The following is a 27,321-nucleotide window of genomic DNA, read 5'->3' as shown; positions in this document are numbered from 1 at the left end:
CCCTCTCAAAACCAGATAACAAGTCTCTCTGGTTCTTCCTCTTCTCTCTCCCAACCCAACAGGTGGCAAGGAAACGCAAGGAGTTTCCCTCGTTTTATCTAAAATTATTGACTTTCTAGTCTCTTATTTTCCCTATTTTCTCCATAATTCTTAAATTCTCCTCAGCTTTGGGATGTGAACCCAGCCCGTTTATCTGCAGCAATTTGTCCTTGGGTGGGTGGGAATTTGCTGTCCTGTGTCACTCCCCCAGCGTGGGTGGTGGTTAGTGGGTGCTGGCTGGGGGAGCCCGCAGACGCGGCTGCCTCTGGGAGATGGGGCCGATCTCTGCCAGCGACAGGACATGGCCGCACAGGAGGGGAAGGGAGCCAGTGTCACTATGGAGCCGGCCCAGCCCCTTTGGTTCTGCTCCTTTCCAGCATTTTGTTCAGAGACTTTATTACTGGGGAGGCTGAAAAATCTCCCTGTGGGCTTAGCCTGGCAGGAGGGGCCAGGTCTCCCCTGCAATAAAGAGCTGGAGCATGTTCCCAGCATGGCAGAGCCTAGGCTGTGTCTCTGCAGGGAAAGATCCTGGGGGAAATCGTGATGTGACATGAACTAAAGCCTGTTCTGAAACCTCCGCAACTGCCCTTCTCGCCCTGCCAGGCTGCAGGATGTCATCCAGGTTTTGCTCCAGCTCATCCCATCCTCCCATGGGACAGGGAAGGGAAATGGCTGCAGAGGATCCCGTCCAGGTAGGGGTTATTGGGGAGTTGCTGGTGGGTTCCTGCTGGAGGGAGAGGGACAGCAAATGCACCGGAGGAGGGAGGCTTGGGCAGTCTGGCTTGGGGGTTGGAGTTTGCCAAAAAATTCCCAGGAGGGAGGATGGGAGGAGGCCAGGGTGTAGCAAACCTGTTGGGACTTGTTCAATATGCGGCTTCCATTCTAGGAACAGACCCACGAGGTAAGAGGGTGGAAATGCTCTAATTTGTGGGACAGGAAACAACCCCTAGGTGGGGCTAGGAAAATGGGCCAGACTCCCAGGGCTGGAGCCCGACCTGATTAACCAGCGGCTGCTGTGAGATGCAGAGGGGGCACCCACCAGGGAGGCTGGGGAGGGGGGGGAGGTTCTTAACCTTTTTCTTTCTAAGGCCCCCCAACGTGCTATAAAAACTCCACGGCCCTGCATGTGCCTGGTTCTCTGCATATCACTATCATGTATGTGACTCAGTAAGATTTGACTCCATCATTGCTATTAGTATCATACTTGGAGCTGCGTTTATTTTCATAGAAATTTTAAGTTACTTTACAGACAGATTTAAAAATACAGTTTGAAGATAAATGATCTTCATCTGCACAGTGTCTAAAGTTTTGAGTTTAGCTATTTTTTTTTTCAGACGAGCCCTGCTAAGGTAAGTACAAGCAAAATGTACAGTCTGTTATTTGATTGTAAATATTGTAAATAGCAAATGACAAAGCACAATACGGCAAGAACAATAATAATGATAATTACTCCAGCCAGGCCAGGTGAGGCATTTTAGAACTTGTTACTCAAAGAACTGAATTTAAGCATAAGACAGAAATAAAATGATGAAATTCAGAGATCAGTTAAAAAGCTAAACTACCAGCACTGTCATCCTGACCGAATGTGGAAGAATAAAATTACAGAGACTACATGTACTTTGTGCATTTTGACAGGAGGTAAAAGGAAGTAACAACAGTAACTGAAGAGTGTGTGGGGGTGGAGTGTGAGACACACCCGCTGTCCCTTCCAGCCCAGCGGCACTCACTAGTCCGAAGGCTCGTTCACACGGCAGCAGGGGCCAGCAGCTCCCACTCCTGACCCAGAGGCAGCAGCACAGAATCTTGTCCCCACACCTCAGCTCAGCAGAGACTGGGCACAGAGGCAGGAGGGTGGGGCCACCCCGACATCAGCCACCCCCCCGCCCCGCACAGCACAGGAGGCTCCTGGGAGCAGCTTGGCCGGGGCAGCTCCAAGGGGGGGGCAGGGCTGCAGGAACAGTTGCAGGGGCAGACAGCTGAAGTTACTAATGTAGCCAATAAGGACACATTAAATGCAATTTCAAAATGACTGATGACAAATGTCTAAAAATTATTCTAGTGGGTGGGAGATGAGGCAAAAAGGGGGAAGGAAACTTGTCAAAACTTGTATGACAAATGAAGGTATAAAGTTAGTACTACTCAGGTTCTTCAGAGACCCCACAGCTTCTAATAACCCAGGGGACAGGACTCCTTACCCAGCGAGGTCACCGTCTCATAGTTCTCCTGCATGACATCCCTGTAGAGGGCTCTCTGAGTGGGGTCCAGCAGAGCCCCCTCTCCCCTGGTGAAATACACAGCCACCTCCTCGAAACTTGATTAAATACAGACAGTTATAACTGAAATCACAGGCAAGGATCAATCCACGTAACAGTTAGACTAAGATCAGTATAGTAAAGAGGGGCTTGCAGTGCGGACGTACAAGTTATGACACCAATGGAAACAAAGATCGAGGGGCAAGGGAGCCCGTCAGAAGGGAGGCCCTGCTTCAGTTTACACTGTCCTGGGGACCTGACAAAATGAAAAAATGGTCACTAGGAGAGGTAATTTATCCACTTCCTTATGGTAATAGGATGGCGATATACCGCATCTGCTGCTTTGCTCTGATTACAATAATGTCAATAGCTGCCCCAACCCATACCTGGCCTTTGGGAAGTCCATAATTTAGCATCAAGCCTTAATACTCATGATTTACATCACTTCCAACTGCTGAGATCCTGCATAGCAACCTAATTGCTAAAGCCCACCCCAAGCTTCCTTCTTTCAGAATCCTGTGGCGTATTCCACCTGTTTGTAGTTACTTCTTAGTCTGTAAAAATGAGGGTGCAAAATATCTGACCTGGGATTCTCTCCTTAGGCCTGGTCAGGTAAATCCCAGACTTCAGCAGAACTTCTCCCACAAATCCTCCACCTAATATAAGGCCCTGAACTGTAGCAAGCTGAATAACCCATTTATCTATGTTCACCTCCTTGCCCCTCCACTCATGGTCCAAGCTCATAAGCAATTCTCTGATCATGACATCTTACCTCTAGCGAGTATGAAATTGCCCACAAGACGTGAGACTGGGTCATAGATCGTAAAATCAGGTCGGGGTCAACAAGAGTGAGAGTTTGGAGAGAGTCTTGTCCCCCCTCTCCCCATCTGCAGCAGCCACAAGCTGTCTTCCCTCCAGGCTCCTTGGATCTCTGAGCCTGTCCCTCCTGAGGCTGCGTGGCCCAGTTCTTGTTTCTGACCTTCTCCTTTTCCGGAAGAATTAGAGGCTGTTGCTCCTGAATGTTAGTGTGTAATTCCCCAGCCTTCTCCTCCCACTGGGGGAGTTTAATTCTCCCTCCCATTACACCTGAGTCACTAGATTTCCTAATTCCCCAAAATGTGCTTTTGCAATGTCACAGTTCTGGGGTAGCGAAGCCTTTCACCTGCCTCCATGGTCTGCTCAAGGAATGGCCCCTCAGGTGTCAGGCCTCTAGCCAGCCCCTCTCTATGGGCAGGGACCCACATGCCTCTCCTTTTTGACCAGGGTGTGAGGATTGCAGCTTGTCCTCCACTGTGTTTGCTGGACTAACGGCCAGTTCCAGGGGCTGTGAGCAGTGTGTCTGTCTGAGACAGAGGTGGGACTTTTGGTGATACTTGTATGATGCCAATACACACCTCAGTTTCCTGCTGTGATTGGTATTGCTATGATTGTAAAGAGCAGGAGACGTGAGGTGTTTTGTCACGTAGCTGTCATGGGGTGATATGAATGGGTCATTAAGGACTGGCTGGGGCCAACATAGATCAATGGGATACCCGACAGAGACAAGGGAATAATTGTCACCTGTCCATGGGAGGATCTCAGCTTGGCTGAGTGAAGCACACATGGACTCGTTATGTTTTTGAGAGCAGGAAGAACTGGGCTCGCAGACACAGGGAGCTTTGCTGGAGTGAAGACAAATGGACAGACACAGTGAAAAGAAACCAAACTGTTTTCTACAGCAGCCTGGCTCAAGGGCATTGGCCAGTGTGGACTATATTGTCTTCATTGCTTCTCTGTGCTAATGAAAAGACTTTCCAGTGCTGCGTTTCGGTTGACTAATAAACCCTGCAATGTTTTAAAAGTCTGCCCAGTGTCGCAGCAAAAACTTCCTGAGGTGCATTGAAGCATGAATGAGGAACAGTCTCTGAACAGGAGTGTCGTTCAGCTGGACCTGCTGGCAGAGCTCGCAGGTTGAAGTAGGAGTGTTGAAGCCAGAGGCTCAGTCTCAGGTGCTGAAGCTAAGTGGCCTGTCCTTGTGGAAGAGTGGGAGCCCTTGGGGGTCTAGTGCACTCAAGGGGCACCTCCCAAGGACTGTTTAAAAGCCAGGGCATTGCAGAGATCCTATGGATCCATGACAGTGCCAAAGGTTCAGCCTTATGGGGAAAACAAGAAAAGGATCTAAATGCGTGTTTACCATCGCTCCCTCTCAGTCCTCATGGGAATCCCTGATCCGTTCCAAAGTGTATTAAAACCTTCCTCAAAGGCTCACCTCTTGGTTATCAGGTCATGTCCGTTTTGTTAGAGGTTTTCCCTTCACCCTCCCATTTCCCTGGTTCTTGTCATGCAGACAGCAAGCAGCGAAAGACCAGAAGTCCAAAGCGCAGACAGTACCATGTTTATTGGGGTTAGTTTCCAAGGAAGCATATTCTGAAGCCCTTCACACCAGTCGGGCTTATCTCGATATACGGATACAGTCTGTTCCCCAGTGTTCCCTTCCCAGCTCTGACGCCGCAGAGCCTTTATCCCGTGTCCCCCTTCCCAGCTCTGATGCAGCTGAGCCTGGCCTGTGTTCCCGTTTCCCCCCACACCTTAACAAACATGACTCAATTTCCCTTCCCCCTCCTGTTGGACCCCATTTATATAGTAATATTCTCAGCTATACCTTAACCAATCATTTTACTGAAATGTAACGAACCAATTCTAACATATTGTAACATAATTATCTAACCAATTATATCCCACCACCCTAATTAACTTACACCTAGCAAAATTAACTGTACAGCAGAGAGAAACAATTACAGAACCAGACAGATTAACAATGGAAAAGTGGGGGCCATAAAGATAGAACAATACAGAAATGAGGGTTTCATAACCACAAGCATTGAGAAGTGATTTCTTGCCAGACAAGCTGCTGTCAAACTAAGTTTTCTTTAACCATCTTAAGATCTGTTTCTTTATCTGGTGGTGATGGGCACTATCAGGACAGGATCGTCTTCCTAACAGCCCAATAGCACCTTATTTCAGTGTGACTGGTTTGGGATGTGAGGATGTGACCCTTCGCTTCCCAGCTTATGGCTGCCCCTGCTGCTTAGCCAAAGGCCTTAGCCTAAGATCAAGGTCTCAGACGGTCACAGTAAGAGAAGGCCCAGACACAGGCAGACTGTGATTTTGATTCTTTGTTTTCATACTCCTGTAAGCAGCTAAGCGATAAAAATACCCCTAAGTTCTTAAAGTACAGGCTTTACAGACAGGCCTGAATATCTCTGTTCTAAGAGTTGGGTCTATCCCTTCCCCCATTCTGTGTCTGTCTTGTCTATTCAGATTGTAAATTCTTCAGGGCATGGCCCAGCTACTATTCTCTGTTTGTACTTGTCGTAGCACAATGGGGACCCACTGTTAGTTGCTCCTTAGGCACTAAGGTAATGAATATGATTTATAATAATAACTCTCCTGCCACTTGGAGCCAAGGAAGCTGGTCTTGGGATGTTACTGCTTAAAAATGAGCTGGGGGTTAAAACCATGGACTATTCTTTGTGACAAGTATCCCACAAATTCCATTGACCTCCCTTGTTTTCTTTGCCTGGAGTAGGGTTTCCAATTTCCAAACCTGATGTGATCTTGCAGATGGAACGAGGGGAACAGCCGTGGGTCCCAGACCTCCAGGGCTCTGAGAAAGAAGTGCTTCCAAGAGCTGCCTGCACAGGTGAGGAATTGGTTAAACCAACTCAACAACTGTGCGGGAATGCAGGAAACATTCGGGATGCCCTACAAAGACCTTGTGAGCTCTCCAAGTTCAGGATTGTCCCCTGCAGATGTGGAATCATTATGGCAGACGTCACTCATGGCTTCCCTCCTATTCTGACTAACAACTGGCAGCAGGTCCCTCCCCAACCTTGCTTTCCCCTGAGTGTTCTCATGAGATGCAGACCAAAACTGATCCCTTCCTCTCTCCTCTAGGGAAGGGTTTGGGGAAAATCAGCTCCTGATAGGACTGATCTCTCCCCCACGTATTTTGGATTGTTCATCCCTTTTTCCATTCCTCTCTCTGACATTTCCTTTCTCTCAGGTGCGGGGAGTGACCTATGTCTGGATTCTCTCTGTCTCCCATCTGGTGATGGGCTGGTGAGTGAGAATGAGGAGGAGAAACCCCAGCAGGAAGATGCTGAGCAAGGAGAACCACATTGGATGTTATCAGGAAGATCCAAAGGGAATGTTTCTGGGAATTGTGCACTCCCAGAAAAAGTAAAAGCCTGTGAGACTCAGCAGATGCCAGAGGAGAACTTCAGTAGCCACTCAGAGCTTATTACACGTGAAAGAATCAACTTGGAAGAGACACGCTACACATGCCATGAATGTGGGAAAAGCTTCAGTCGGAGCTCTCACCTTATCAGACATTGTAGAATCCACACAGGTGAGAAACCTTATGGATGCTCTGAGTGCGGGAAACAGTTCACTGGTAGTTCAACCCTCATCTCACATCAGCGAATCCACACAGGAGAGAGGCCCTACACATGCTCAGAGTGCGGGAAAAGCTTCAATCAGAGCTCACACCTTGTCAGGCATAGGAGAATCCACACAGGAGAGAAACCTTATGGATGCTCTGAGTGTGGAAAATGCTTCAGGGATATTTCAAACCTTATCTCACATCGGAGAATCCACACTGGGGAGACGCCTTACACGTGCTCTGAGTGCAGGAAAAGCTTCAATCACAGCTCACACCTTATCAGACATAGGAGAATCCACATGGGTGAGAAACCTTATGGATGCTCTGAGTGTGGGAAATGTTTCTTTAATCGTTCAGACCTCATCTTTCATCAGAGAATCGACACATGGGAGAAGCCCTACACATGCTCTGAATGCGGGAAAAGCTTCAATCAGCGCTCAAACCACATTAGACATCAGAAAATCCACATGAGAGAGAACTGTAGCAAATGCCTTGACTAGGGCTGGCCAAAGCGGGTTTTTGTTTTGTTTTTTTAAATCACATTTGCTAATTCCCACATCGTGATTTTTGCACCGTCTTCACCGAGGTCTCTCAGCTCCACCAGATCAGTTGCCTGCTTCTCCCTTTTGCAGCTCACCCTTCTTTGGGGTCAGTCCTGTGATCTTTTCTATCAACTCCTTTCCTTTGAATCGTAGGAGTGTGTGTCCCTCCTGCCAGGAATGTTCATCAGCTCCAGGTGGGGGAGAGGTTTGATTCCCAACAAGCTACACTGAGGCAAAAACTACCTGTGCCTTCCATCCACTAGGACTGTACATGGCGTTGGCTGCTCAAGTTAGTGATCTTGGGGTAAAAAGACAATTATAGTTGTAGAGCAGATGCAGCCCAGGTGCAGGGGTTGGCATTAGCTTTCCCCTTGACCTGACCTAAACTCCATCACTTTTCCTAGTCTAAACAAACCCTGAGCATCACGGTTATACTGTTCCCCCATTTCACAGCAATTGTTAGTGATCAGGTTTTTTTCTGGTTCTCTCCCTGCCCCCTCCTACTATATCGGAAATGGAGGCTAATCCTGAAATTAAAACCTCCCTCCAAAGGAATTAGAGTGGGGGAATAGGTGAGAGAAATAGCCTGTGTGAGAATAGAGACCCAGGATAGATGGTAACAATTGTATTAGTAGTATTTCAAATGGAATTTATTTTGAAAAATTTTAAAATAAATCTTCTGTTAAGAGGAAAATTACTTAATACAAGATGTGTATTCTTTTACCCAGTTAGAGGGTAACAGCCTCAGAGTTCCCCAGGTCTCTTGTTTGCAAAGCAAAGACGTCGCATCAGGCAGCAAATGTCAAAATCTACAATGGTGATGGATGTGTGATGGGAGCTTTTCTGGGTTGGTTTTTTGGTTTGGTTTTTTTTTTTTTTTTTTTTTTATTTTTCAACCAGTTATTTTTATAGGTGCTGAGGCTGTTGAGCACAGCTGTTTAACCCTCAGGCCTGGTTCTGGAACCCTCCTCAGTGCTGGCCTTGTGTTTCTTTCATGTTTGATATCTTTGGGGTCCACACATACACACTACATGCTGTTCACAGCAACAGGTGCTTTGAGAAACCTGCTGGGTTAAGTGGGCCTTTTCCAAACGGACATTGGCCCAAAGTCTGCCTCAGTTCAGCTGGATTGGGACACGTCTGTATCAGAGGAGTGGTTCACACCGGATTTGCACAGTAACCTCGGGGGAGGGGTGGTAAGATAACATCAGTAGGAATTGACAACAATGAAGTTAAAGATAAGGGTGAAAGACTCACCTTGCAGGGCAACAAGCCTGTTCTGTTCATTCCCTCTGACGCATCTGGCACTGGTCACTCTCAGGCAGCACACGGGGCTAGATGGACCATTGGTCTGACCCAGTAGGACCAGGTTTGGGTTCTTATGTTACGTAAGCCATCTACGGCCTTGTCTGCGCTGGCAAGTTTCTGCATGGTAAAGCCGCTGTCTGCCCTGTAACTTCCAAGGTGTGCACACTGCCAAGCCACTTCGTGCGCAGAAACTGCGCAGTTGCAGCGCTGTTAAAAAACCCACCCCAACGAGGGGTGTACAGCTGTCAGTGCCGGGGCTACTGCGCCGCGGTGCCAGTGTAGACACCCTGGTCGATGACAGCGCTGTGATTGGACGTCCTTTGATCCAGACGTGTCCCACAATCCCTGTTCCCGCCTCTCTGGTCAGCGGTTTGAACTCTACTGCCCTGCCCTCAGGTGACCAGCTGTGAACCCCACCCCTTACATTCCTTGGGAATTTTCAAAGTCCCTTCCCTGTTTGCTTGGTGATGCCTGCCGTGGTCTCCGCGCATCTTTCCAGGTGACCAGGCCTACTCCACGCACCAGGTGAGCCCTGGCTTGGAGCAATGCCGAGCTGCTGCACCTCATCAGCATTTGGGGAGAGGAGGCTGTCCAGTTCCAGCTGTGCTCCAGCGGTAGGAATTATCACGCCTATGGACAAATTTCATGATGCATGAGAGAAAGGGGCCATGACTGGGACACACTCCAGTGCAGGTCAAAGCGAAGGCCCTGCAGAACACCTGCCACAAGACGTGGGAGGCAAACTGCCTTTCCAGGGCTGCGCCCACGAGCTCCAGATTCTACAAAGAGCAGGACACGATACTCAGTGGTGACCCCACCTCCCCTGCAAAGGCCACTGTGGGTATTTCGGTGGCTTGCGTGCCTGTTGAGAGTGGCTCGAGCCAGGAGGAGGAAAACTTGGATGAGGAGGTGGAGGGGGACCCAGAGGCAGAGAATGACTTGCAGGTCAGAGATGTTTGCAGCCAGAAGTTCTCTGCCCTGGAGGAGGCTCACCACTCACAGCTGGCTACTGGCTTTGATTTTGGGAATCACTGAAGCGAGTTGTTGGGGGCAGGAGGGTTGAAGAAAGCAGGAGTTATGGAGTGCCAAGCGGACACGCTCTCCAGGTCCTACTCGCACTGCACCCCAGGCAGCGCTGAGCATGCCCTCCCTGCAGCCACTGTCACACGCCTCTCTCCCGTTTGCCCCCAGACACAGCCAACGCACTCTTATCAACCTCCTGGCTCCAGTCTGGACCCTTCTGCATTCCACTCCTGCCCCATCGCAGTCCAGCCCTGCGGACTCCTAGTACCCAGTCCACTCAACACCTGTCCCTCTGCAGCTCATTCCTGCCGAAGCACAGTACCTGCTGCACTGTACTCCCAAGGATACGGTTGCATAGATACCTGGACTGACACAAATCTTTAACCTCATCTACTCATGGGACACTCCTTTCCCTCATCCCCCGGGGTGTGTGTGTGTGTGTGTGTGTGTCTCCTCCAGTGGTTGTTTTTAATAGAATAGTTCTGGTTTGGAAGCAATCTTCATTCCATTAATTGAAAGTGAACAGAGCCCTGCAAAGCAACAGGCAATTTTCTGCGCCCCTCTAATAGTGCTGGTCTCTGGCTGTTCAGATTCAACCTCCAGACACTGAGCCTCAGTAGTCCCGCCCTGAGTGAAGCTTTCACCCTTCCCATCACAGATATTATGGAGTGTACAACATGGGGCTATAAGCACAGGAATATTGTCATGGGCCAGGTCCAGCCTTCCCTCTAGGCAGCGCCAGTCGGCCTTTAAATGGCCAGAAGCACTCAACTGTCGTTCTGCACTCGCTCAGCCTGTTGTTGAACCGCTCCTTGCCGCTGTCAAGATGCCCTGTGTATGGCTTCATAAGGGGTAGGCAGGGTCTCCCAGGATCACAATGCGCATTTTGACTTCCCCTATGCTGACGTTCTGGTCTGGGAAGCAAGTCCCTGCTTGCAGCTTCCTGAACAGGCCAGTGTTCCGAAAGGTGCATGCGCCGTGCCTTTCGAACCAGCCTGCGTTAATGTCTGTGAAATGCCCATGGTGATCCACTACTGCCTGGAGAAACATAGAAAAATACCCCTTGTGATTAATGTACTCGGGGGCTAGGTGGTCTGGTGCCAGAATTAGAATATGTGCCATCTATCATCTGCCACAGTTAGGGACGCGCATTTGTGCAAAGCCATCTGCAATGGCATGCACGTTGCCCTGAATCAGGGTCTTTCAGAGCAGGATTCAATTAATGCCTGGCACACTTTTGTCAACACGCGTCCAACGGTCGATTTTCCAACTCTGAACTGGTTAGCGACTGATTGGTAGCAGTCTGGAGTAGCCAGCTTCCACAGTGCTATTGCCACATGCTTCTCCAACGACAGGGCAGCTCTCATTCTCGTGTCTTTGTGCTGCAGGGCCGGGGCGAGCTCATCACACAGTCCCTTGAATGTGGCTTTCCTCACCCAAAAGCTCTGCAGCCGCTGCTCATCATCCCAGATGTGCATGAGAATGTGATCCCGCCGCTCAGCGCTTGTTTCCACAGCAGCATTCCACTGTGGTCAGCACCTCTGTGAAAGCCATAAGCAATCTCCTGTCGTAGCTACTACATGTGGCAAGATCAATGTCGAACTCCTCTTGCCTTTGTAGGTTAAAGAATAACTCCACTGCCACTCGTGATGTGTTAGAGAGCGAGCAGCATATAGGTCAACCGTGCGGGGTCCATGCCTCCTGCCTAAAGGGGCAGAATGCGCAGTACACCCACCATTGAAAGATGGCCCCAAATGTGAATGGAAGCACAGGGATTGCTGGGGTGCAAAGCGATGCATCATGGGGCATTGGGACAGGACCCGGGATGCTCTGCGACCCCCTCCGCCTTCCCACAACTCTTAGCAGCATAAGAGGAAGAGATGCTCAGTGGGATACTGAGTGCACCGCTCCGAACACTGCTGCAAGTGTGAACACGCTATTGCACAGGCAGCTGACAGTGTGAACACACAATAGTGGTTTCCCTTCAGCGCTCTCTGAGCGGCACTGTAACTCCCGGTGCAGTAACTCTGCCAGTGTAGACATAGCCTCAGAGAGACTGACTGCCAGGATCCCAGGACTGATCCCCTCTGGGGAATGAAGCACAACAGCGATGGGCTATGCAGCCTGCACTAGTCTCCCTGTACCTGCAAAGCCTGCTAGCCCAACGTGCTGGAGCATCTATGCCATTACCTGGTTCCTAAACTGCAGCTACAGTTCCTACCCCAAGTGAATCCAAAGACCGAGAGGTGCAGAGACCCAACCCCTTCTAATCTTAGAAACGCTTTGTCCCGTTTTCTATTTTTGTCTGTTTCTTTTTATGAAGTTGGAGACCTCCCGGCCTTTCTATGAGCTTGGGGTGTAACAGTGCGGCTCAGTGGGTGTCAGTGTGTGAACACCTCTGAAATCTACACAGGGAAGATGCTAGGAAAAATAGTTCCCCAAATCTTAATAGCCTTAAAAGCTCTGCCCTATGAAATGACTGAACGCATGTTCCTCACCTATGGAAGAATTGGAAGGAAAAGAGCTGTTTGAACTTCTTTTACTAATGTCTCTCTAAGGTCTGTATGTGTTTTGGGGCGAGAGGGCGAGGAGAAGTATTAGCTACAGAATAGTGAAATCTAAGGAGAAAACTAATTAGCATTGAGGTTGTGGGCTAAATGTCAGCAATAATTTGGTTTCGGCATTGAAATATTCACCTGGCTAAATCTGGGTTGCACAGCCTGGGTGAAAATCTCTGATTGGGGTTTCGGCATCACTAAATGTGCACCTGCCTTCTTGGGTTGCTCTTTTAGGATTTATAGGGGTTGGTTTTTCTACTGTATTAATCTGATGGTTGGACTAAATTGACAACTTAATTCCAATGCAGTATCCTTGTTAACTCATTGATTTCCTGATTTGACCTGTACTTTATCACTGTGTTGTTTAACCCTTAGCTGAGTGGTGTCTATAGTCATTTAGCCTTAGTGACGTGCGCTCTTGGCTTTATTTGTTCGTGTTAATAAAACCTGTAACTGGGAAGTTGAGTCATTTCTTTCAATAAGCAACCGGGGCTGGAACTTTTCTTTGTCTATTTCCCTTTAATTCAATCTCCATTTTCTTCATTTCATACTGTTCTAAGTTAAGGAACGTGGAGCAACAAAAACTGACACAGACCTGTTGCTGCCCCATTCTGTGCCCATCCAGCAGGAGCAGAGAACAAACCCCTCCTGGAGCCGGGATTGTCACACTGGACTGGAAATACAGACACGTGTTCCCAAGCTTTGCTGTATTTCTCCAATCATGGCATAAGGGTGACACCTACACCTGCTTGTAATCATGCCTGGCAGGAAGGAGATCCCTATGTGCATTGCCTTGGGAGCAGGGGGATCTGGGGGACACTGGGGGCTATCTACCCAGAGCTCAGGAGCAATCTGCTCAGGGGTGATGCAGTAGAAAAGAGCTGGGTGCTGCTTTCCCCACTTATTTCTCCTTATCCCCTTTCAGTCTCTCTTTCCCTTTCTTCCTCCTCCTCCGCCCTCTGGCAGGGAGACTTGGTCACTTCCCTGCTCCCAGGGGCGCTCACTCTCCCGTAGCTGGATTGGCCCCTGTGAGTGCTAATAGGAGCGAGAGCCTGGGTGCGGGTAGGTCCCTGCAGCGGCTCTGGGACACACAGGGGCAGGAGGAGGAGCAGAGATGGGGCTAGTTCCCACCTCAGACAGTCCCTGGCCCGGTGAGTGCGGCTGCTGCAGCCTGGGTTGGGCTTGAAGGAGCCAGGAAGGGGCTAGAGCAGTGGGGGGCTGGTAGGAAGGAAGCAGGAAAAACAAGGAAAAGAGCCGTGGGGCAGCTCCTGGTGGCCGGGCTTTGGAAGGTACCAGACACTGCTGGTGCTGCTGCCTCCAGTGTGCGCTGGGAGCCGGGGCTGAGCTCCGGGCTGCTGCTGCGGCGCCAGAGGGGCTGCTCCAGGGACAGACTTTCACTGAAGCACTTTCTGTGCCCATCCGAGGTGGGGACTTTCTCCAGCTGGACCCAGTCCCAGGCTCTGCTGCCCCTGGCCAGGGGCTGCAGGGGCTAGAGGGACCCCAGGGGCAGCCCTGGGTGGGCAGAAGAGAGACTCCACACACAGGTCCCACAAGCTGAGGGTCTCGCAGCCCCTGGGGATCTGCTCTTGGGTGTGGTCTGGACAGCGATGGAGCCCCTGCCTCATGCTGCCTCAGGTGTAGTGTGAGAAACTGCTGTGTGTAGGAATTTGCTACTTATGGTGCACTGAGCATGCTCACATGAACTGAGCATGCTCAGTAAATCTGCTGAAGCCACTTCCCTTCACCCTGCCCTTTCTCAGAATCAGATTCTGCAGATTGCTAGTTACAGGGTGTCATAAACGTATAGCTACAGGTAGCATAAAATACCCTGTAAAGGGTTAAAAAGCTCAGATAACCTGGTTGGCACATAACTAAAAGGACCAATTAGGGAAGAAAATACTTTCAAATCTGTGGGGGAAGGTTTTTGTTTTCGTGTTCCTTTGTTCTCTCTGGGTCAGCGAGGAACCAGGGCATGGAAAATACATCTCCCTAAGCACATGGCATAGAAAAACCTTAGAGTTCTGTCCATAGGCAGGTCCTTGCATAGCTTGCTGAGTCACAAGGTGTATCTGCCTTTTCTCAGTGGGTCGACTGTAGAGCTGATGGTCCGTAATGGGCCACCAAGCAGGCTAGGCAGAACTGACACCAACTTGTCTGGCTGGAGTGTTCCCTGGAAGCAGAGCACAAGTTTGAAATACGGGCAGCATAGAGCCAATATTCATCACACCAACTACAAAATGATACACAGTTAGAGATAGCATAATTATAATCAGCCAGTCTGAACCTCTCCATAGACCCCTTACACAACAGCCTTTCTACAATATTGGCTGCGAATATAGAACAGTGGTCGCAACGGTGATCTATACAGTTACAGATTATGTCAATAATGTCACAGGAGGTGACACGGCATCAATTAAATTGGAGCTGGGGCAGCAAAGAGCCACCAGATGTTCTGAGGGCTGGAGAAAAATGCCTTCTAGTGAGCTATTGAAAGAGCTCAACCTGTTTAGCTTATCAAAAGAAGATTTAAAGGTGACTTCACTGAAATGCTGAAGTGCCTTAATGGAGAGAAAGGATTGGGTATTAAATGGCTTTTGAATCAAGCAGAGAAAGGCATAACAAGACCCAATGGCTGGAAGGTGAAAAGAGACAAATTCATATTACAACTAAGGCACAAATATTCAACAGTGAGGATGATTCACCACAGGAACAAATTACCAAGGAAAGTGATGGATTTTCCATCTCCTGATGTCATTTCATGAAGACTAGATGCCTTTCTGGAATGTAAAAGCAGCAAAGAATCCTGTGGCACCTTATAGACTAACAGACGTTTTGCAGCATGAGCTTTCGTGGGTGAAATACCACAGGATTCTTTGCTGCTTTTACAGATCAAGACTAACACGGCTACCCCTCTGATACTTTCTGGAATGTGTTTGCCCCAAAAGTAGCTATGGTGTCCTACAGGAGGCCTGTGATATGCAGGGGGTCAGATTAGATGCTCTAATGGTCTCTTCTGGCCATAAAGTCGACTCATTTCTGAAAAACTGAGTGTAGCATTGGGAGCAGCATCTGATGTTTCTCTGTCTAGCCGGCTTGCTGCCTAGAACGAACGCTCCTTGAGTGGGGTGATCCACAGGGAGTAGCTCAAACCTGCAAAGTGCCTGGCCAGGGGCAGGACATTGGCACAGCAAGGGAGGGGTGAGGCAGTGACATCACAAAGGCCTTTGGCAGGACCTCAGCCTATTGGTCCAAGGTGGTGGGGAGGTGGTGACCTCACAGAGAGATGCTGACATCAGCCAGGCAGGACAGGGGCGAGGGGCCAGGGAAACCTCAGAGACCCCTGTGGCTTTGCTCCAGCAAGTCTCCTTCTCCAGGTCTCTCTTTGAGGACTGACGGAGTATTCGGGTTCACGGACGTGAGCTCCAGGAGGAACCTCTTTCGAGTTTTCTCCTTCCCTTTTAGTGATTTTACTAGAAAACAGCCGTCCCTGTTTAGAAGGTAAGAGCCTCCTGGAGGTTTGAAACCTGTTCAGTCTGATCCATCTGGTGACAGTTGAATTCTAGGCATGGAAAACACGAGCTTAAGGAGGCAGAATTTTATTGCGTACCTGGGATTTTGTCCCTTAGAATCACTGGGGACATTAGGGTTTGTCCTTTTTGTTTCACCTTTTCCGCCATCCCTCCCTCCCTCCTTTCTCTTCTTCTCTTGCTTATTTTGTTCTTTCTCCTGTTCCCCTCCCAACACCAGGAGGGATATGTGTGTGTGTGTGTGTGTGTGTGTGTGTGTGTGTGTGTGTGTGTTGCGGGGGAGGGCTAGGCAGCTCCCACTGTGGGAGGTCCACCCAAAAATGTGGGGCTGAAATAGTGCTCAGGCAGTCAGGGCCGGATTAACCTTCTGTGGGTCCTGGTACCAAACATATTTGTAGGCCCCTATATAGTCACTGTGGGCTCCGAGTGTGGGCCTGGTGGGGCAGTGCCATTGGTGCCATAGCATACCCGGTACTGAACCTCAGAGACATTTTTCATTTTGATCACACACCTCTCCATGACTGTACGCATTGCCATACACAGCTCCCTCAGCCCCCGGGTTTTCTCATTGAGCTGTACACCCATGTGGGTTTACCAGTGTCCACAGTGAGCAGAACTTTCATAGTGATCAAGGAAACTCCCCACAGATTTATCTCCTTCCTCATTCAGACCTTCTCTAGCCATGTCTCCAGTACCCCCCATGTCACCAGTCACGGCATGTGGTCCTAGTCTCAGTTCAGAGTTCTAAAGCCGGCAGATACCTGATCAGTTCTGACAGATCCCTCCCTCAGCCCCCATCCTGCCATGTGAGCCAGCCACCTGCAAACACCATCTCCCCAAAGTCAGGACTTAGCCCTTGGGAATCTGAAGCCACCAGCCTCTCTCCCTCTGCTCCCATCTACATGCTAGTCTGCTACCTGGTCACCACCACCTCTCCCCAGACTTGTTTCCTTTCCACTTTGGACATGCTCCCACCCAGCTGGAAGCTGCCTCTGCCAGCCTGACCTGCTCCCTCTTTCCCTGCTCCCCCTGACATTCCTGTCCTACTGGTGACCTCTGTTCCTTGAGGTGAACTCCAGTGTCTTTAGCTGCTCTAGCTTAATGGCCCCAGTAGTCACAGAGCCACCTGCAGCTCCTCTGGCTACAGCCATGGGGCCAGTTCCCAGAGGCCAGCCTTAGCCACCTGCAGCTACTAGCCGCAGGAGGGGTGGCAATGCCAGGGCTGAGCATGCTTGAACCTTGCAATGGCAGCACTAGGGACTCTAAATCCTCAGCGCTGGCCCTAGGCAGCTGCACACTCTGGAGTTAGGCACTTCCTTCCTCTAGGCCATGGCTTTAAATACCTGAGATTCACATCACCTGCAGCAGAGGCCACCAATTCCCACGCCCCCCTCAGCCAGCACCTAGTTGTGCAGAAAGTGCAGCCTGAGTGATTTTGGAGGCTGGGGTGGCAGGAGGTTCCCGTCCCTGAGCAGCAGCTCTGCAGCAAGCTCACATGCTTCCCAGTTAGGACATTAGCCGTTACTGATAAGGTTTGTCTGTGTTGTTTTTTTATCTCATTGTTAGGTGTAATAGGTTTAATTAGTTGGTTAATAAGATGTTTATGAAGTAAATCACTGGCTTTAAAATAAGATCCAATCTGGAGCATATGAACTATTGACCCCTGGACTCCATCTCTGAGAGGGGACTTGTTTACCATCAGGGGACAGGCTCAAACCAGTCCAAACCGGTTTTTCCCGCCAAAACCAGCCCTCAGCGTTCCATCTCCTCAGCACTTTTCCCGCCACAGAAGTGATATAAGGACGTGCTCAGCGCCTGCGCGGGCCGTCCCCCAGCGACGGCCCTCCACGGTCGGGTCTTCCCAGCGCCCCGAGCCGGAGAGCGACGAACCCCTGGGTCCCGCCGTGAGACTGAGGAACAGGAGGCCTGTCACCCCCATTCCTGCCGTCCTGCATCCCTGGTGTCCAGCCTCCCACGGAGCCCCCGGGGAGTGAGAGACCCCGGGGGGGCACTGGGGCTGGGCAGGGAAGTGACTCTGCCCCGGGGAACCTGGGAGAAGCCTCAGAGCTGTCTCAGCCCCAGTGGGATTTGGGGGCAGAGACTGGGGCCTGGCGGGGATCCTGTGGTGGGGGGAGATGGGGGTGTCAGGCAGGAGGAGAAGCTGGAGTTGTAGGAAGGGAAGGTCAGTGGGACGCGGGGGGGATTGAACTGTCTCTGGGCAGCCAGGAAATTCCCGGGGGGGGGTTAATTGGATCCTGTCCCTGTTTATGCCACTTGCCTCTCGCCCCCGATACAAATTCTCTCTAGTTCTGCCCCTTTTCTCGCTCAGTGTCTCACACGGACTATAAAATCTGGGGCGATTTCCCCCCTTTCCCCTCCAATGATCAGCTCTCCCGTCTCCCCCGATTTCCCCCGTTCTCCCCAGGAGTCTCAAACGTCAGTTTAAAATCTTCTCTAGTGAGGGACATTTTCCCACCCATTTTATCTGCAGCGATTTGTCCTTGTTCAGGTGGGAAATTGTCGCCCTGAGTCATTCCCCAGCACATGGCTGCCCCTGGGGTGGGGCTGGGATGGCTCAGTGGTTTGAGCACTGGCCTGCTAAACCCAGGGCTGGGAGCTGACTCCTTGCGGGGGCCATTTGGGGATTTAGTTGGGGATTGGCCCTGCTTTGAGCAGGGGGTTGGGCTAGACACCTCCTGAGGTCCCTTCCAACCCTGATCTTCTGTGAGATGCCGGGTCTCTGCCAGGGCAGGGAAGGGAGGCGCACGTGTCCCCCATGGGGACTGCCCAGACCCCGTTTCCCAATCCCAGTTGTTGCCCCCTAACTACCAACACAGTTGCCCCCAACCATCAGTTGCCAGTCACCCGCCCGTCCCCCACTGCTGCCCCCTTCCTTTATCCAGGGACCTTTCAGCTCCCCCTCCCTTGCCCTTTTAATCAGCTCCTCAAAGGGCTCCCTGCTGCCCATGGCAATGGTCGGGGTGGGGGAACCATTACTTTGTGTTTATGTATTGGACAGTCGTATAAAATCCAGTCCAACAGTCCCCCTTTTCCACTAGTTCGTTAACAGCCAGGGGTGAGCTGGAGCCGGTTCGCACGGGTTCACACGAACCCGTTGTTAAATTTAGAAGCGGTTTTAGAACCGCTTGTTAACTGGCTTCCCTGCGAGGGAAGCTTTGATGGGCTCTGCCTGGGAAGCCTGTAATTCCTCCTCCCGGCCGCCGGGGGGCGCGGCGCTGCGGGAGCCACGTGAGCTGCCTCCTGGCCCTGCTGCTGCTCCTGCTCTTTGGAGCTCTGGCCCTGGGGCTCCTGCTGCTGCCTGGTGGGTGCCCGGCTGCCTCCTGCTGCTCCCAGCCCCGTGTGAGTGTCTGCGCCTCCCGCCCAGAGCCCCCTGCCTGCACCCCCGCCGCAGCCAGCCCCTGCCCCTCCCCAGCCCCTGTCTGCACCCCTGCCCTGCCCCCCATTGCACCCCTGCCCTGCCCCAGCCCCTGGCTGCACCCCCTGCCCTGCCACCCCCCATTTCACCCCCTGCCCTGCCCCAGCCCCCGGTCTGCACCCCTGCCCTGCCCCCAGCCCCTGTCTGCAGCCCCCACCACAGCCAGCCCCTGCCCCAGCCAGCCCCAGCCGCCCCTGCCCGCAGCCGCCCCAGCCACCCCTGCCTGCAGCCAGCCCTGCCTCCCTGCCCCAGCCAGCCCCAGCCGCCCTGCCCGCAGCCGCCTCCTGCCAGCCCCAGCCCCAGCCACCCCTGCCCCCAGCCGCCCCAGCCACCCCTGCCTGCAGCCAGCCCCTGCCTCCTGCCCCCAGCCAGCCCCTGCCCCAGCCCTCCTCTGCCTTCCCTGCCCCCAGCCCTCCCCTGCCAGCCCCTGCCCCAGCCACCCCTGCCCCCAGCCGCCCCAGCCAGCCCCTGCCCCAGCCGCCCCAGCCAGCCCCAGCCAGCCCCTGCCCACAGCCACCCCTGCCCGCAGCCAGCCCCTGCCCCCAGCCAGCCCCTGCCACAGCCACCCCCAGCCCCACCCCTGCCCACAGCCACCCCAGCCGCCCCTGCCCCCAGCCACCCGCAGCCACCCCTGCCCACAGCCACCCGCAGCCAGCCCCTGCCCACAGCCGCCCCTGCCCCAGACACCCTCCCACAGCCACCCGCGCCAGCCCCTGCCCGCAGCCAGCCCCTGCCCACAGCCGCCCCTGCCCCACCCCTGCCCACAGCCACCCACAGCCACCCCTGCCCACAGCCACCCGCAGCCAGCCCCTGCCCACAGCCGCCCCTGCCCCAGACACCCTCCCACAGCCACCCGCAGCCAGCCCCTGCCCGCAGCCAGCCCCTGTCCACAGCTGCCCCTGCCCCACCCCTGCCCACAGCAGCCCGCAGCCAGCCCCTGCCCCAGCCAGCCCCTGCCCCCAGCCACCCGCAGCCAGCCCCTGCCCACAGCCACCCTCTGCCAGCCCCTGCCCCCAGCCACCCACAGCCCGCAGCCAGCCCAAGCCACAGCCACCCACTGCCCACACCCCGCCGCAGCCTGCAGCCCCTGCCACAGCCACCCCCTGCCTGCAGCCACCCCCTGCCCACAGCCGCCCGCAGTCACCCCCTGCCCACAGCCACCCGCAGCCAGCCCGTCTGCATCACCTGCCCACAGCCAGCCCATGTCACTCCCTGCCTCCAGCTAGCCCTGTCCCACGCCCCTATCTGCAGCCAGCCCCACATCCACTGGTGCCCTGCAGTTCCCAGGGCAGTAACCCTGCACACCTGCTTCAATGAGGGGGGGGCAGGGAGCAGCTGGGACCCACACATGTGCACACCCTAGAGTGACCAGACAGCAAGTGTGAAAAATCGGGACGGGGGTGAGGGGTAATAGGAGCCTATATAAGAAAAAGACCCCAAAATTGAGACTGTCCCTGATCACCACCCACACATGTGAAACGGAGCTCATTTCTAGTTCAGCCCCATCTTTTTAAAAAAGAACTTTAGGTAGGGTTAAAATACATCTGTATTTTCCTGGACATGTCAGGCTTTTCGGTTCTTAATCACCTCCTGGGAAAATATGGACGTATGGTAACCCTATTGGTACAAAAAATACATGCTGTTGCACATCCCTTAAATCAGAACTTTTTATAGGGAACCCGTTGTTAAATCAGAACTTTTTATAGGGAACCCGTTGTTAAGATTTTGGCAGCTCATCACTGCAGGGACGGCTGTTTTCCAGTAAAATCACTAAAAGGGAAGGAGAAAACTCAAAAGAGGTTCCTCCTGGCTCTCACGTCCGTGAACCCGAATACTCTCTCAGTCCTCAAAGAAAGACCTGGAGAAGGAGACTTGCTGAAGCAAAGCCACGGGGGTCTCTGAGGTTTCCCTGGCCCCCCTTGCCCCTGTCCTGCCTGGCTGATGTCAGCATCGCTCTGTGAGGTCACCACCTCCCCACCACCTTGGACCAATAGGCTGAGGTCCTGCAAAAGGCCTTTGTGATGTCACTGCCACACCCCTCCCTCGCTGTGTTAATGTCCTGCCCCTGGCCAGGCACTTTGCAGGTTTCAGCTACTCCCTGTGGATCACCCCACTCGGGGAGCATTCGTTCTAGGCAGCAAGCCGGCTAGACAGGAAAACATCAGACGCTGCTCCCAATGCTACACTCAGATTTTCAGAAATGAGTCGACTTTATGGCCAGAAGAAAACATTAGAGCATCTCATCTGACCCCCTGCATATCACAGGCCTCCTGTAAACACAAGAGCTACTTTTGGGGCAAACACATTCCAGAAAGGCATCTAGTCTTCATTAAATGACATCAAGAGATGGAGAATCCATCACTTCCCTTGGTAGCTTGTTCCTGTGGTGAATCATCCTCGCTGTTGAATATTTGTGCCTTAATTGTAATATGAATTTGTCTCTTTTCACCTTCCAGCCACTGGGTCTTGTTATGCCTTTCTCTGCTCGATTCAAGAGCCCTTTAGTACCCAATCTTTTCTCTCCATTAAGACACTTCAACACTTCAATGAAGTCACCTTTCAATCTTCTTTTGATAAGCTAAACAGATTGAGCTCTTTCAATAGCTCCCTAGAAGGAATTTTTCTCCAGCCCTCAGAACATTTGGTGGCTCTTTGCTGCCCCAAACTCTAATTTCACAACATCTTTTTCAAACAAGGGCACCGAAACTGGAGGCAGTATTCCAGTATCAGTCTCACTGATGCCGTGTCACCTCCTGTGATGTTATTGTCATAATCTGTAACTGTATAGATCACTGTTGCAACCGCTGCTCTATATTTGCAGCCAATATTGTAGAAAGGTTGTTGTGTAAGGGGTCTATGGAGAGTTTCTGATTGGCTGATTATAATGATGCTATCTCTAGATGTGTATCATTTTTGTAGTTGAAGTTATGAATATTGGTTCTATGCTGCCCATATTTCAAACTTATGCTCTGCTTAAAGGAAACACCCCAGACAAGTTGGTGTCAGTTCTGCCTAGCCAGCTTGATGCAGGTTAGGCAAATGTGATAACCACTACACTACAGAAACTCCATTACAGTGCCCTGCCCTGCCCTGCCCTGCCCTCAAATTCCCTGCACTTTAGTGGTGCTCACCCTGGCACACACTGATGGGCGAACCTGGAGAAACTGGCAGCAGCTCTCTGATGGGTCAGCTGGAAGAGCAGAGGACTGGAGCCAGGGATCAGGAAGTCGTCCTTACATCACCCTTGTGACTCTAGCTTGAAGGGGAGTTTCTTTTTCTTCCCCTTGCTGAGAAGCAGCAAGAGAAGAAAGAAAGGTCCCGTGGGCCAACTGGGTGCAGAAGCCAATGCTGCCTTTTCCTGCAGTGAAGCCCAAAATGAAGGACTTGCATTGAGTAAAGACAGTGTGGTGTTTCCAGGAAAGAACCCACTGCTGCAGGAAGAGGGATGAAACAGCCTGCCAAAGCCTGGGATTGAACCAGGGACCTTTAGATTTTCAGTCTAATGCTCTCCCACCTGAGCTACTTCAGCACCTGCAGGGGGCCTTTTTGGGCTGCTGCTTCTCACCTTGAAGTTTATTCTCCATAAACCATCTCTCTAGTCAACACTGGCCAATGCAAGACGGACATCGCTTGCTATTTTAGCACTTGGAAACGTCATCAACTAGTCTCTGGATCTCTCAAATGCTGCACTTCAGTTCATGGGGGAAAGGCGAGAGAAGCGACCTTTGAACAAAGGGCCTGGGGTTAACATCCTAACGCTGTCTGTCGCCGACTGTGACACTATTTAATACCTGCCCACCCTGTGCTGGTGAGTGCTCCATTGCTAGATGTTAGTACATTTCAGTTACTGTCAAAATTAAAAGTTTCTATATGCTTAAAAGAAATGATTTTTTAATTTGCTTATATACGGCATGAATAAATACCCTTTTACACATCCTAGCATGAACATTTATTGTCTTATATGATAGAGAAAATCCTGCATCCAGATTGTGCATCAAAATCATGAAATGAGCTACAAATGCAATAAAAATATGGTATTCAATGGTTTAACATATGGAGTGGGGCTGGGGGGCACTGAAGACACTTCTTGCCTGGGATGCCACTTGGTCTAGGGGAGGCCCTGTCAGGGAAAGCAGGAGTTAGTCTCACACGCCTATACCCAGGCTGTAATCTGTGGGCGCCCTGCTCTGGGGGAGGGATCGTGGTAGCCCAGACTCAGGGCTGGAACAGCCCCGGATTGAGGGGGTGGTTGCAGGGTTTGCAGCGCTCTGATGTCTCAGACAATGTGTCTCCCCAAAGCCTCAGATCTGCGTCCCCAGAAGGCTCCTGCGCTGCCTCCGCTCCTTTCATAGTCTATAGCAAGGAGCAGCAGCAAGGGTCAGGGATGAGCCATAGGCAACTAGGTGGGGGGCAGAGGCTTCAGGAGGAAACCCAGCCCCCAGAGCAGAGGGGGATAGGAGGCTTTTTCTCTCTCCTTAGCCACGGGCTATGGCTCTGAGAGCTCTGTGAAATGCCTCCCCGCCCACAGCCTGGGAAAGGGGAAGGAGTCTCAAGTTCTAGCTCGATTTGGAGGAGGATCACTGGACCCTAGAACCACTCGCTGCCCTTTCCCGGAGAAACCTGTGATGCCCAGAACGGGGCTGAGATAAATGCTGACAGGAGTCAGGAATTGTTCCCCTGGAATAGCAGCAGGATTGGGCAGCTGGAAATCTCCCCAAAGGAGCTGAAGCCTTCGTGGGTCAGACATAGATGCCCCAGGTACTGCATGGGGGGCTTAGGTTTGTTTCTGGACAAGAGCAGTGAGAGTTTTATTGCCTCAACATTTCTGTAGAAAAATTCAGACCCAACCTGTGTCTGGTGGGGAGGTCGATAGCGGTTTCTTTGGGTTTGGTTTAGTTTGTTTTCTCATTCTCATTGTAAAAGCCTTTGGTGATTTTGATGGGAACAATGTTTGTGGAAGGCCAAGGACAAGTAAGAAAAGTTAAAAATCTGCGTTGGAGTGAGGGGGTCTGTGTGGGCCAGGGCAGGGGTGGAGATTTTCATGGGGAGGGGGTTGGGGATAAACGAGAGGCTTTTGCGGGAACACAGGGGGATGTTTTGCAGTTTAACCTCCCCACTTTCCTGTGCTGCTGCCCAGCTCTGACCCCACTGACACCCCTGTGACGAAGTGGGAATTTTCTGGATGTTTTGTTTGCATCGTGTGTACCTCAGTTTCCCCTATTTGTTGCACGATTATCTAGGTTAAAGGTCCAAAATGTGGGGTGCCCCCTGCCAGGGGGAATGGAGTAACATTCAGGGGGATGCAGCTGGGCCCGGGCCAGCCCCCATGGGGGTGGGGAGGAGCCACCCAGCTCCACTCTTGGCTCCAGCCCCAGCTCTGGCCCCTGCCTCAGCCCCCTTACTCCTGTCTGTGTCCCTTCCCCCTTAGCTGCGGCCCCACTCCCAGCCACGACTCGGGGGGAGCATGGACAGGGGTGGGGGCATGACCCTGAAGTGTTTTGGGACCACGGATCTCGGTGGTGGGACAAGGGGGTTAAATCTTGGCAGAGACCCCCAAAGGGCAGGTGTGGCTGCTGTCTGGCTGCCTGGGCCCAGACAATGGCCACAAATTCTGTCTCCTAGCAACCGATGGCCGGGGCACACCTGCTGCAAGAGGCCAGCTGGCTGGGAGGAGTCGGAGAACAAAGAACGAGCTGGAGGCCAAGTGAGCAGGTTGCCAGAGAAACAGGACAAAGGACAGACGAGGGGCAAAGGGCCTGGCTGAGTCGGGCTGTTGGGAGCAAGGAGTCTGCTGGTTGGGGACTCGAGGGGAGAGCCCAGGCTCTGAGTTCGGGGTCTCCCCAAGATGGACGTTGCTGAATCTTCCTGCTTCCTGTGCGAACACAGAACTTTCCCAGGCTGGATCCCACACCCCTAACGAACCTTCTGTTGTACAGCGCTGGCTGAGAGTCACTGGGGACTGTGGAAGTTGGGGGTGCAGGACTCCCCTTCGGGGAGGGTGAGGCTTTCCGAGGTGTCTGATTCAGGTGGACTCACTGCAGGAAGCTCCTGGTGTGGACCAGGGGGGCTGAAAGGTCCAAGGTCAGTCCCAGGAGGTGCTGAAGCCAGGGAGGGTTCCCCCAGTGAGAGCGTCCCCTGGGGGGGGTCACACTGACGAGGCTCCTGCCTGGGTTTGACTCCGAGCTGTTCCCGAGCACGGAGCCTGTGTGCCCGTCACAGCCCCCCAGCATGTGACCTACAGGCTCCACTCTGGCAAAGCTCCCTGTAAATCAGAGACAAACTCCCCCCTTCTCCCAGTTACTCTCCCCTGCCGAGAACCCAGAGCAGCTCCTGCCTCGCTGGGTCTCCTGCCAGCCACAGCTGGCCAAGGAGCTGCCCAAGCCATTCCCCTGGGTCCCTGTGCAGGGGCAGTGTCAGTTCCGACCTCACGAGTACAGTGGTGACTCTCCCTGCCTGTCACGGGGGCGAGGGCTTGAGTCCCTGAGGAGAAAGCTGGGATTGTGACACCCGTGTATGTCTGCAGTGCAATTAAACCCCACAGCTGGCCCAGGCCGGCTGACTCGGGCTTGCCAGGCTCGGGATCCAGGGGCTGGAGCCTGACCACTGGGACCCTCCCCCCTCGCTAGGTTCAGTGGCCGATATACTGAAGATGAGTTGGTAAGTGGGGAATGTGCACTGGGTGCTGCCACTGGACAGACACTTCCCAGCAGAAGACCCACCCAGTGAATGTGATCCACTCTAAAAACGTGATGAAGGAAAGTCAGACTGGGGCTCTGGATTTATCATCTCGCAACGACTCGATTCAACTTGTTCAGGTTAGAAAGAAAGATTTTTTTTTTTATCGCGAGCCTGAAAATTGCCTCCGGTGTGAAAGTCAGAGCTGGATTGTTTCACGCTCACGCACCCTTATCACTATTGAAGGAGTAAAGGAACGTGCAAACCAATGAAGCCTTAACATGTCATTTGCATCCTCAAGCCTGTCCCTGAGGCAGGATCTCGAGGACAGACAGAAATGTTACCCGGTGTCAGGAGTAGAGAGGAAAGCACTTCCCCTCGTGTATTTCCCCAGGCTGTTGTGCAAGGCAGCAGAGGCGCTTTACGGCATTTTCTGTCACTGTTTTTTTTCATGTTGGTGTGGGAGGAAAGACGTAGACCTGCCCCCTTTGTGACCTGTGAATGTGAAGTGACCAGATGATGAGTTAACAATGATGCTGTTGCACAGGATTTGATTGGAATTAGAAAACAAAAAGCCCTTAAAGTGGAACTCTTGGGTGAATAGAACGAGCTGATTTATAGTCAGCCTTGAAAGGCAATAGACTGTTACATCGGGCAGAACAGCCTGGTTTGGTTGGTTGGTTGTTATCCCTGATAAATTGCAGAGCGTTCAGAGAAGAGCCACAGGAATGATTAAAGGCTTGAGCAGGGAGAGGAGTTTAAAAATAAACCAAACCTTCCCTGCTCCTGCCGGCTGTGATTGCTGAGGACATTTTCCTTCTCTACTCCAGGGTCTCTCTTCTGCCAGATTATCAGCAAGTCAGGCCCCCTGCAGACTATGGCAGAGCAGTTTGGTATTAAGCTGCAGGACTCACAATGTAAGAGTGCAGCTGCTGTAGCACCTTGACCAACCATGGGCTAAATCCTGCAGCCCTGGCAGCCCAGGATAACCTCCCACTGGTGGTGATGGGAATTTAGCCTTTGTAACGATCTGCTGGTACCTGAGGTCTCAGATGTGAATTAAACTGGGGGCAGACACAGCTCTGTCCAAACAAGTGAAGGATGTAAGTGAAAGAGCAAAGCTGGCCCTGGGGAGCTGCTGCAGTCCCATCACCACAGCTGGAAGGGAACAGAGGGAAAACAGCTGGAGCAGCACAGAGAAAAGGAAGTTTGTCAGGGAGATCAGTAGCAATAAATGTGAACTGAAGGAGTGCTTTCTCCTCTGTGCCGACAGGTTTGAATTGTGTTACTGTACTGTGTGATAAAGCTTTACAATATCCTGCTCTAATTTCAGGATGGGTCTGTAACCATAATTAGTCTCTGTAGAAGTGGGACTTTCAAAATTCCCAAGGAATTTAAGGGGTGGGGTTCACGGTTGGTCACCTGAGGGAGTGCAGTAGAATTCAAACCAAAGACCAGAGAGGCGAGAACAGGGATTGTGGGACACCTCCCGGAGGCCAATCACAGCACTGTAATCGACCAGGGTGTCTACACTGACA

The 27,321-nt window shown here is 52.1% G+C and overlaps 1 long non-coding RNA gene and 1 other non-coding gene across 2 annotated transcripts; one reads left to right on the top strand and one right to left on the bottom strand.

Moving 5' to 3' along the window:
- Positions 1-678: 678 nt before the first annotated feature.
- Positions 679-6,400, top strand: LOC120381720. Its single transcript, XR_005588141.1, has 3 exons — positions 679-731; positions 5,860-5,973; positions 6,337-6,400. It is a non-coding gene; the product is annotated as an uncharacterized LOC120381720 (long non-coding RNA).
- A 16,164-nt stretch (positions 6,401-22,564) lies between these two features.
- Positions 22,565-22,637, bottom strand: TRNAF-GAA. The gene has a single exon. It is a non-coding gene; the product is annotated as a tRNA-Phe (tRNA).
- Positions 22,638-27,321: the final 4,684 nt, after the last annotated feature.

This window comes from Mauremys reevesii, linkage group 14 (genome assembly GCF_016161935.1).
Source record: "Mauremys reevesii isolate NIE-2019 linkage group 14, ASM1616193v1, whole genome shotgun sequence".
Taxonomy (NCBI): domain Eukaryota; kingdom Metazoa; phylum Chordata; order Testudines; family Geoemydidae; genus Mauremys; species Mauremys reevesii.
The sequence above is the reverse complement of the archived record's forward strand: the minus strand, read 5'-3'. Positions and strand labels throughout refer to the sequence as shown.